This window comes from Macrotis lagotis, chromosome 1 (genome assembly GCF_037893015.1).
Source record: "Macrotis lagotis isolate mMagLag1 chromosome 1, bilby.v1.9.chrom.fasta, whole genome shotgun sequence".
In the NCBI taxonomy this organism is placed as follows: Eukaryota; Metazoa; Chordata; class Mammalia; order Peramelemorphia; family Peramelidae; genus Macrotis; species Macrotis lagotis.
The window spans coordinates 254790397-254800967 of record NC_133658.1 but is presented as its reverse complement, the minus strand read 5'-3'; positions in this window follow the sequence as shown (position 1 = coordinate 254800967).

The following is a 10571-nucleotide window of genomic DNA, read 5'->3' as shown; positions in this document are numbered from 1 at the left end:
ACCATGGCTTGCTTCTGAACAAATTTACTTATCAGATTAAAATGAACATTTTGACTACCAAAATAATCCCCTTGGAAAAATAAATACTTATTCCAAAAATGCTGACATTCCTCATGTCTCCCTACATTTGGGGAATGTTTCTTTGGCTTTACTCTGATAATCAGTGTACAAATTGCCAAAGAGGCATAAAGGGAGATCAGGGAAGAGAGATGCATGTGTTTATTCTAACTTTAGAAAAAACTCATTATGAAGTATAGACTATAGGGGGGAGCAAATGGACTGTACCCTGAGGCAGAGAAAAACTAAAAAGAAAGATAATGCTCCTCATTCAGAGAATGTCTCATTTTAAAAATCAGAATGATTGTTCAAATCATCCATTCACCTCATTTATCAGCCTCCAAAAAACATTTTGGCTTTTTCAAAAGATCTAGTATATTCTTAAAGGATATGCACCATATAAATACTTGCTATTATCTTCATTATTATTGTTGTTATTATCCTTAAGGAGATTCAAGGCACTGATATCTCCAAAGAGGAGATCCAAAAATGTTTAGAGTAGAGCAGCCTAATTGGAACAAGTGTCCACCCTTTTAGGATAGCTACTTTGAGAAGGATAAAATTCCTTTGGTTAACATCAATTCTTGAATATTAATTTTTGTTAAATGAGCATCATTTTTATTGTTTTCTGTTTTTACCCTTATACATAGACTTCTTTTACCTCATATATATATTATATAAAATGATAGTCATCCTTTTTTCATTTTATGAATGGGTTGCTTTTCTGAGAAAAGTAGATTCACTTAAGTTCATTGGAAAAGAACCTTTTAACAGTGTGATAGCTCAGATTATTTGGAAGGGATGTCTCCTTTTTAGTCAGATATGTCTGATGTCAAGGCTAACTGTAAAACCTAAAAAGGAAGTAAAGTGTCTTCACTTTTACAGGAAATTGTTTCATCAAAGTTAATTCCACAAATAAAAATCACCTCATGCTTCAGGTGCAAAATTTTTTTTTTAGGTTTTTGCAAGGCAATGGGGTTAAGTGACTTATCCAAGGCCACACAAGTAGGCAATTATTAAGTGTCAGGTTGGCTTTGAACTCAGGTACTCCTGACTATCCACTCTGCCACCTAGCCACCCTGGAACATCTTTTGAATGAAAGTAGGATTTAAAAAAACTAAATATCTCTTGGAAAAAAGTTCACTTCTGTCTCATTCAGGAACCAGTAAATGATTTTATTCAGATCATGCAATATGTATTAAGGTTGAGCAAAAATGATATTCAATAGACAAATTTTACTTTATTCAAACTGAAATTTCTCCTCCTAGATAATTTAGATTGTTCATTTCCTTTTTTTCTTCTGTATGAGGTTGGTACCTATCCAATATAGGCCATGCCAATGATGAAAGGATCCACAAAGAGAAGGCTTGTTCTTTCTCTGTGAATGCCTAATTGTTCTTGTTTTCTGGTTATGATTCTTCAACTGCAATTTTGTTCAAAATTTCTCCCTCTGCTTTCTGTTGCATCTTATTTGTTCCTCCAATCCTCAACTTTTAATTTCTTCATTCTGATTTCAACATAGGAAATTGAGGCCATGCTATTACATAAGTGGATAATTTTGAAGGAATATTGCTATATCACAGAGACCTTTAATCTCACTTCTTTTCCACAAGTAATATAGCAAAGTGAAGTTTTCTTATCTGTCAAATAAAGGTTTTGATCTTCTAAATGATTTATTTTTAGATTTTTCAAGGCAATGGGGTTAAGTGGATTGCCCAAGGCCACACGGCTAGGTAATTAATTAAGTGTCTGAGGTCGGATTTGAACCCAGGTACTCCTGACTCCAAGGCTGGTACTCTATTCACTGCGCCACCTAGCTGCCCCGAAATACATGTATTTATTCCTAGCTTTAGAAAAAAAAAATCAGGAAGTATAGACTATATGGGGGAGCAAATGGACTGTATCCTGGGACAGAGAAAAACTAAAAAGAAGGATAATGTTCAGAATGTATACTGTCTGTGGAAAGGGGAAAATGGGGCAGCATGACAAGTCTTTTGAGGGATTCTTTGGGTCTACCTAAGTAGTTTATGAGGCAGATAAAAAATATAAACTAAAGACTGGCAACAGGCCCCAGACATATGGGCCCAGGCAGTTTGACTGGAATAGTCTAATACTACTTATCTCAGACCATAATTACATTAGGTAGAAGCCCCAAAAGTAAGAAAAAAAAAAGAATTTCTCTTGATGGCATTAAAAAAAAAGCTTGACATGGCAGCAGCACAGAAGAAAATTCCCTATTAAACTATGACTTAACTTAGTATTTCTTGGTCTTTTCATCTGTAGTATCTTCATGGAAGTGATCATCTTCTCTGAGATGTTCCAGAGGCTACTTCCTGACACAAAGGCTCCACCAACTGAGAAAAAAGAACCCCTAAACTTAAAAGTCACCAGGTTTGTAAAGTTCATTTCTCATGATTGTTCTGTTTAACCTGTGCTGGTTGGTTTGAGGACAGACTACCCTACCTTGGCTATCCTCCACTCTGGTCTTGGAGTCAGGAGGACCTGAGTTCAAATTTGATTTTAGGCATTCAATAATTACCTAGTTGTGTGATCTTGGGCAAGTCACTTAACCTTATTGCCTTACTTAAAAAAAAAGTACAGGGAGGGCAATTTTAACTCTCTATTGAACAAACTCTAGGGGTCCCTTATAACTTCCAGAATCAAATGTAAATCTTCTATGTCTTTTAAAGCCCTTCATAAACTGATCCCTCTCTACCTTTCTAGACTTCTTACACCTTACTCCCTTCTAAATATGCTAAATTCCTTAATGTTGCTTTACAAGCCACTCCAACAAGAATAACAGCAAAAGCAACAAATAACATTTATATAGTATTCCCTATGCAATAGATACTGGGATAAACCCTTTATTATCTAATTTGATCTTTACAGCAATCCTGGAAAGTAGGTGATGTTATTATTCCTGTTATGCAGATTAGGAAACTGAAGCAGACAAAGTTTGTATTCTTCAATATAGACCCCATATTTCATGCTAAAAACTTTTTTTATATAAGTTTGGAGTTGTTTTATTTGTTCATCATATCCCTTTCTCACTTTTATTTTAATTTTGTACTAATTTTGATATTTGCTCAAGGAAGACAGTGATCTGACTGTATAGATACTGATTTAGGATTGACTTCCACACTAGTAATGAGTCATTTCCAGGCTATTAAAATATAATCAATTTAATTTTTTATATTAATAATACTACTTTGAGCACCATAATACAAAATGACCAAAAGTCCCATAACATAAAATTGATTTTCATTGTTCTGGTTGCACAACAAAACCAATTCTGTCACATGACTCTTTTATTTGCTTCTTCAAAGAGAATCTAGAGCTTATCCTTCTATTCAGTTGCAATGCAAGGTTCACAAAACACTTTATATACATTTTTTTTCATTTTTCATACCCATTCCTGAATGTCTAGAAGTAGCCCAAATGTAATGATTATTCATTAGATGTAACATTTTACATCTGGAAGAAGTCTTAGAACTTCCCTCTAGGAGAAGAAAATTGAAGTCCAATGAGAGGGGATATGCATAAGACCATAGTACGTTTTACTAGAAGTAGTTCTGAGAGTAGTATTTATAATCTCAGTTCCCAATTGGTAGCTTCTTTTTCTTCTTCTTCTTTTTTTTTTTTGCAAGGCAAATGGGGTTAAGTGGCTTGCCCAAGGCCAAGTAGCTAGGTAATTATTGTCTGAGGTCAGATTTGAACTCAGGTACTCCTGACTCCAGGGCCGGTGTTCTATCCACCCAGCCACCTTCTCTTTAATAAGGGAATCCCTCTTAGCAGGCAGGCTAATCACTGGTGCTAATAAGCCTTTGCAAAGATGGGTTCTTATTCATTCATTCACTCATTCACTCATTTATTTATTTAGAGACTACTAGACTATCATATGGAAATTGCCTCCAGCTGCATTCAGTATTGGAAACTGTGCTTTTTTTGCATAATTCAAAACCTGTTACCTATTGGATCCAGCAGGATCTAGGGATGCATGGTTCCTCTTAATTTATTGGAATATAGGGTTTAAATAATCCTATTTTGGGGAGTAAGTTGTAAAGAAAACTACTTCTACAAAACACCAGGAACTGAGGCAGCAGCTCACCACAGTTCATGGAAGCTAAGAAGAGAAGAGACAATTATCTATTATACACAGACTTGACTGTGGCTTGGGCAGTTCAGATAATTGTCTTTTCAGTAGATGGACATTGGGGGCAGGAAAGCATATTTGGTATTTATAGGAAGGCCTGAATTATTCCCCACCCCCTCACCAAGGCAAACTGCCAAGGATTAATCTTTCCAATTTCCCAATATTTAGGAAAGGGTGTTACTGTAAAAAAAAAATGAGCAGAGTCCTTCATCATCATATTATTTAACTACCTCAGTTCCAAGATCCACCTTCAGTGAAATTATACTGTAGACAAGCCTATCCTGCCTCCCTTTCTGGAACTCCTTTTCCCTATTCTTTTTTGTTTGTTTGTTTGCAAGGCAAATGGGGTTAAATGGCTTGCCCAAGGCCACACAGCTAGGTAATTATTAAGTGTCTGAGGCTGGATTTGAACTCAGGTACTCCTGATTCCAGGGTTGGTGCTCTAGCCACTGTGCCACCTAGTTGCCCTCCTTTTCCCTATTCTTAAGAGCTTCCACTCATAGCATTTCAACCCCTGTCCCCTAAATGATCTCCTTTTCCTGTTCATTAATATCCATTTCCTCAGAGCCCTGATCTCTGTCTCAATTAAGTCCTTATTACTTACTATGTATCTCTGTCTGTCTAGATTCCAGAGATACCAAGACAAAAATGGAATTATCCCTTCAATGATCTTATATTTTATTTGGAGGAAACATATAATGAAGGCAAAATTGTTAAAGCTTGGCAACTGACTAGACATGTTAGGTAAGAGAGGAAAACCTGAGGAAGACTCTTAGATTATGAATCTAGATAACCAGATTGATTTTTTTTTGACAATGCAAGAGGTCATTCTTCACTTGATTTCTTTCTTATAATATTTTCTTTTTTGATATCTTTCTATTAGCTTTGTTTTTTTACTCTCTCCAGATTATGTTAGCTGTTGTCTTAACTTTTGTCCTTCTCCCTTTCTGAATGAGTCTAGCACCTGGTTCACCTACTTTAATATTCCTGTCGATGCCTCATCAAATGCTAAAATCTTTCATTCCTTCAAATTACTCAGATCTTCTCTACCCCAACTGGTCACAACTTGGATCTCACTACCTCTTTGGTCAAAACTTTGATATTATATACTATGTCTAACTTTCTACTATTTCATCTCTCCCTAAGCCTTATCTTTCTCTTTATCTATCTATCTATCTATCTATCTATCTGTTTGGGGTTTTTTTAGGTTTTTGCAAGGCAATGGGGTTAAGTGGCTAGTAATTTATTAAGTGTCTGAGGCAGGATTTGAACTCAGGTACTCCTGACTTCAGGGTTGGTGCTCTATCTACTTGTGCCACCTAGCCACCCCCCCAAGCCTTATCTTTCATAAACTCATACTCAGCCTAATCATGTCACTAATCTTAATCCCTCTACCCCCTCATAATTTTCTCACACCATTACCTCTGTTTTGACTTTATTTCCTTTCCAATTTTGATGCTATATTAACCAAACTCTCTAATGTCTCTCCTCCTTGTCCTAGTAGTTCCCATCCCTTGCCAAACTCACCTTGGATTACTTCTATCAACTGTCTCTTCTGTCTCTACCCATTTCTTGCTGAACACAAGTACAGGAAGTCATAAAACTCTGTTGAGTTCAATCCAAATTTATATTTGCTAACCTTAACTGGTCCCCCACTGCAGCAAGGCAATCCTTTTATTCCTCCGTAATTGATTTCCCTGAAGAAGTTATTCTCACAAACCTTTTCTCCTCAAATGTTTGAATACTTTCTCCAACTACCCTCCTAGCTGAGGACCTCTACTCTTACTTGACTGACAAATTTGTGTGTAGGAATAAATGACTTGTTCCATACTCAAGCCATATTTTATGTAGAATACCTTTATTACTTCCCAACTTTGGGGGCATCATAGACTTGTGAGTCATAATCTTATATACTATATTTTGCATTGTTTCCTGGACTCTCTTTTCTAATACCTTAGCTATCTACCCCTTCCCTTAGTTTTGTGTCATTTGTAAATGTAATATCTATGACTTAACCCAAGTAATTTTTAAAATATTGAACAGTCCCAACCAATCATGGATCCCTTGGAGCACTCCAGTGGAGACCTAAGTCAAGGTGACATTGAATGATTGACTACTCTTTGAATCTAGCCATTCAAACAATTCCAAATCCATTTAACTGTATTGTTATTTCCTTTTTCTTTATATAAATAGTATACTCTATCAAATGCTTTGCTATATCTAGGTAAACTATCTACTGCATTCTCCTAATGGTCAGTTTTAGTAACTTAGTCAAAAAAGGAAAGAAAGCTGGTTTAGAATTTGTCTTGAGGAAATATTTCTTATTTAAAAGAAACAAGGTAAGAAAAAGTCAGCTGAGTAGGATGGTGATATATATTAAACTGGTATACTCATGTGAGAAATATAGGAATCAGAAGCATGCCAATTTTTTGTTTTGTTTTTTTGCAAGGCAACAAGGTTAAGTGATTTACCCAAGGTCACACAGCTAGGTAATTATTCAGTGTCTAAGGGCAGATTTGAACTTAGGTCCTCCTGACTCCAGGGCCAGTGCTCTATCCACTTCCACACTTAGCTGTCCTTAGTATGCTGATTCTTTGTAATTTCTACTAACTATTCCAAAATTTCACTCTTTTTATCATCCTCTCTAGAAATTTTCCAGAAACTAAAGTTAAATTCACCAGTCTATTGTATGCAGACTCTTTTCTCTTCCTTTTGTTGTTTTCTTTTGGAAAAGGGGGACAACCTTTGTCCCCTTGTACCTTTCCCATTTTCAACTGTCTTTTAAATCGTATTGACAATGGTTTAGCACTCACATCCACCAATTTTCTCAGTATTTGGTGATGTAGTTCAGCTGAGACAGGTCACTAGAATTCATCAAGTATATCTCCTTAACTCAGATACTAATTAGCCGTTAGTCATTTTTATTCTTTATTTTCCAAAGATTAGATTATGTACCTTGGCAGGAAAACTGAAACAAAATCAGAATTTTTCTTTCTTCTTTCTGTTATTGGTTATTGTTATTTCATCTGTTCTAAGCAAGGGTTCAATAACTTCTTTGAGCCACCTTTCCCTACCCCAGAAGTTTTACATTTTCATTGTCCTTACTTCCTTTCATAAGCCTCATCTAATTTTAAACTTCATAACAATCAACATCTATTTTGACAGGATCATGCCATACTCATATGTATTCTCAGTTCCCTATACTTATTTCTATCTTTTGTATAATTTTTTTCAAATCTAAATTGGTCATGGAATTACCTATGTATGCACATTGATCTCTTCAGATAATTCTTATTTTTCCTTTCTCACTGGAATTATTCCCTTATGTATCTTCAGAATGTAATTTTTAAAAAAATTTATTTATTCTTTTTTGTACAATTAATTTTTTTATACATTACTAAAATATTCTTGTTTAATAGTAAACATAATACCCCCTCCCCCCAAGAAAATATAGACATTCATAAGCGATAAAGTAAAGGGGAGAGAAAAAAATTTAAATTTAAAAAATATTAATAATAATAATTGTAGGTATGGCCAGGTGGCGCAGTGGACAGAACACCAGCCCTGGAGCCAGGAGCACCTGAGCCCAAATCCTGCCCCAGACGCCCAACAATCACCCAGCTGTGTGATCCCATGCAAGCTACCCCAACCCCATTGCCCTACAAAAACCAAAAAAAAAGACCAAAAATAAAATAAAATAGTAATAATAATAATAATAATAATGATGATAATAATGATAGTAGGGGCAGCTGGGTGGCAGACATCACTGGCTCTTGAGCCAGGAGCACCCAGGTCCAAATCTGGCCCCAGATACCCAACATTCACCCAGCTTGTGTGGCCCCAGGCAGGCTACCCAGTCCCATTTGCCCAGCAACACCCCCCAGAAAATAATAATAATAAAAAATGTGCTTCAGTCTGTGTTCCAAGACCACCAGCTCTGTCGCAGCTGGATCACATTCTTTAGGATAAGTCCATCACAAAAGTTACTTCCATATTTTTCCACCCTTGCCATTGCTGATCGCAACTCCCTCCACAGAATGTAATTCTTAAAAAATCATTCTTCCTAGGAAAAAATTGTCCTAGAGGTTTACTGGTAAATGTTTAACAACAACAGATTCTCCAAAAATATAAAACATACTTTTAAATTTAATCTGTATTATTAAGATTTTCTCCTTAATTTCTTAAGCTGGATAATCAACAAAACAACCAAGCATTTGCTATCTTCTCAAGTGCAAGTGCTTCCCATGAGTTAGGTCTAACATTTCCCGATTTAACCTCTAGAATTTTAGTCAGGTATCTTATCTTTTTTTTTTTTTTAGGTTTTTACAAGGCAAACGGGGTTAAGTGGCTTGCCCAAGGCCATACAGCTAGGTAATTATTAAGTGTCTGAGACCGGATTTGAACCCAGATACTCCTGACTCCAGGGCCAGTGCTTTATCCACTATGCCATCCAGTCGCCCTGTATCTTATCTTTTCTCTGAATATTTTGAAATCTGCTTTCCCCAAACCTAGAGTACAAGTCAGACTTGCCAACTTTCTTTTCCTTTTTTTGTCATAGATTCAAGAGGAAGTGGTCATTTCTCTCTCCATGGTTCCAATCAGGGTCATCCTGGCAATTACTGTATTTCCCTATGTATAAGACAAACCCTTTTCCAAAAAGTTTTGGATCTAAAAACTGGGAGCATCTTAAACAGTGGTTGTAGATTTTTTTTATTTGCATTTCCTGGTTTTTAGTGCTTATTATCTTTGCACTCATTGCTTCACATTTGTTACTGGTATATTAGGTTACATTTTGCCCCATTCTTCCCAGAAATGGCTCAGAAAAGGTTTTCATACAGTGCTGAATTCAAGTTCAAAATGATCCATTTAGTGATGGAAATCGTGTTGCCGAGCATAAGTTTGGTCCTCCTCCAACTGAGAAAACAATCCAAGACTGGCTAGGAGAAGAAGAAACCCTAGTGAAACGCCATGGCAGAAGAAGACCAAGAGAGGCAAGTCAGACAAATGACCTGATCTTTAGAGAGGGAATTGAAGAGATGGATTGAAGAGCAAAGGGCCATTGGAATTCCTGTGGAATTCCACAATGATAGTTAAGCATGATGCAAGAAGAATTGTTGATGAAAAAGAAGTGACTGTTTTCAAAGGAGGACACAACTGGTGTTTCAGGTTCATGAAATGGGATAGACTAAACATGTGTCCATGCATAAGACTTACCCAGGGAATGCTTGTGATCAACCCAGACCAGAGCACAGTCAGGAAAGTAGTCAGAGCCTCTCCTAAGGCAGTGATTCATCATCAAACACAGATGAGTACTAGCTAATGGATGAGAGTTTTGACAGTGATGAGGAGTTGTATGAATTTTATGATGAATAATAACTTTATTTAAAACATTTTTTTCAAACTTTGGACCCCCAAATTATGGTGTGTCTTATACACAGGGACATACTGTAATTCCTCTAGTAGTGAGAATCACTTCTATTATAGAATTGTCCCATTGGTTCCTCTACTTTTTATAACATTAAATTATAATTGAAATGAATAAAAAATTTATATATTTATAGCTTAAGTCCTCCAATACTACCATATCATATCTCCATACTGGGCTTACTATCTATTTCTCAAATTCCTTATTCCTTTCTGTTGAGGTGGTCTGCAGTATACTCTAAAAATAACATACTCACAAATATAAATATTAACAATAACTTTTTTTAAAAAGTAAGATATACCTATTTAGATTCATATTCTAGTCATGGGCTATATCCCACAAAGTTTCGGTAATGAACATGAGATTGAGTTTGTCTTCTTGTATTTGACTCTTCAGTTCCTCTGGATTATTGACTAAAAGTTAGACATTGGTCTATAGACAATTAAGGTCATGAATTTTACTACATGTTCTTCCTATTATTCTTCCTTTATTTTTTTGAAAGATTTTATTTATTTTGAATTTTATAATTTTTCCTCTAATCTTGCTCCCCTCTTCCCACCCCCCACAGAAGGCAGTTTTTAGTTTTTACATTATTTCCATGGTATGCATTGATCTAAGTTGAATGTGATGAAAGAGAAATCATATCCTTAAGGAAGAAATATATAGTATGTGAGATAGCAAAATTACGTAATATGATAATGATTTTTTTTAAATTAAAGGTTCATTGCAAACTTCTTCCAGTACCAGATTTGGTCATTATAATATGCAGGTTTGATTTCTTTGTTATTCTTTGCATTCATATTGTTTTATTAATCATGCATATTATTTTCCTTGTTCTGTTTATTTCATTGTGCATCAGTTCTTATAAGGACATATAAATTCTTACCATTTTTTGTAAAATTATTTCAACTCTGTCCAGGAATCTGTCATCCATCA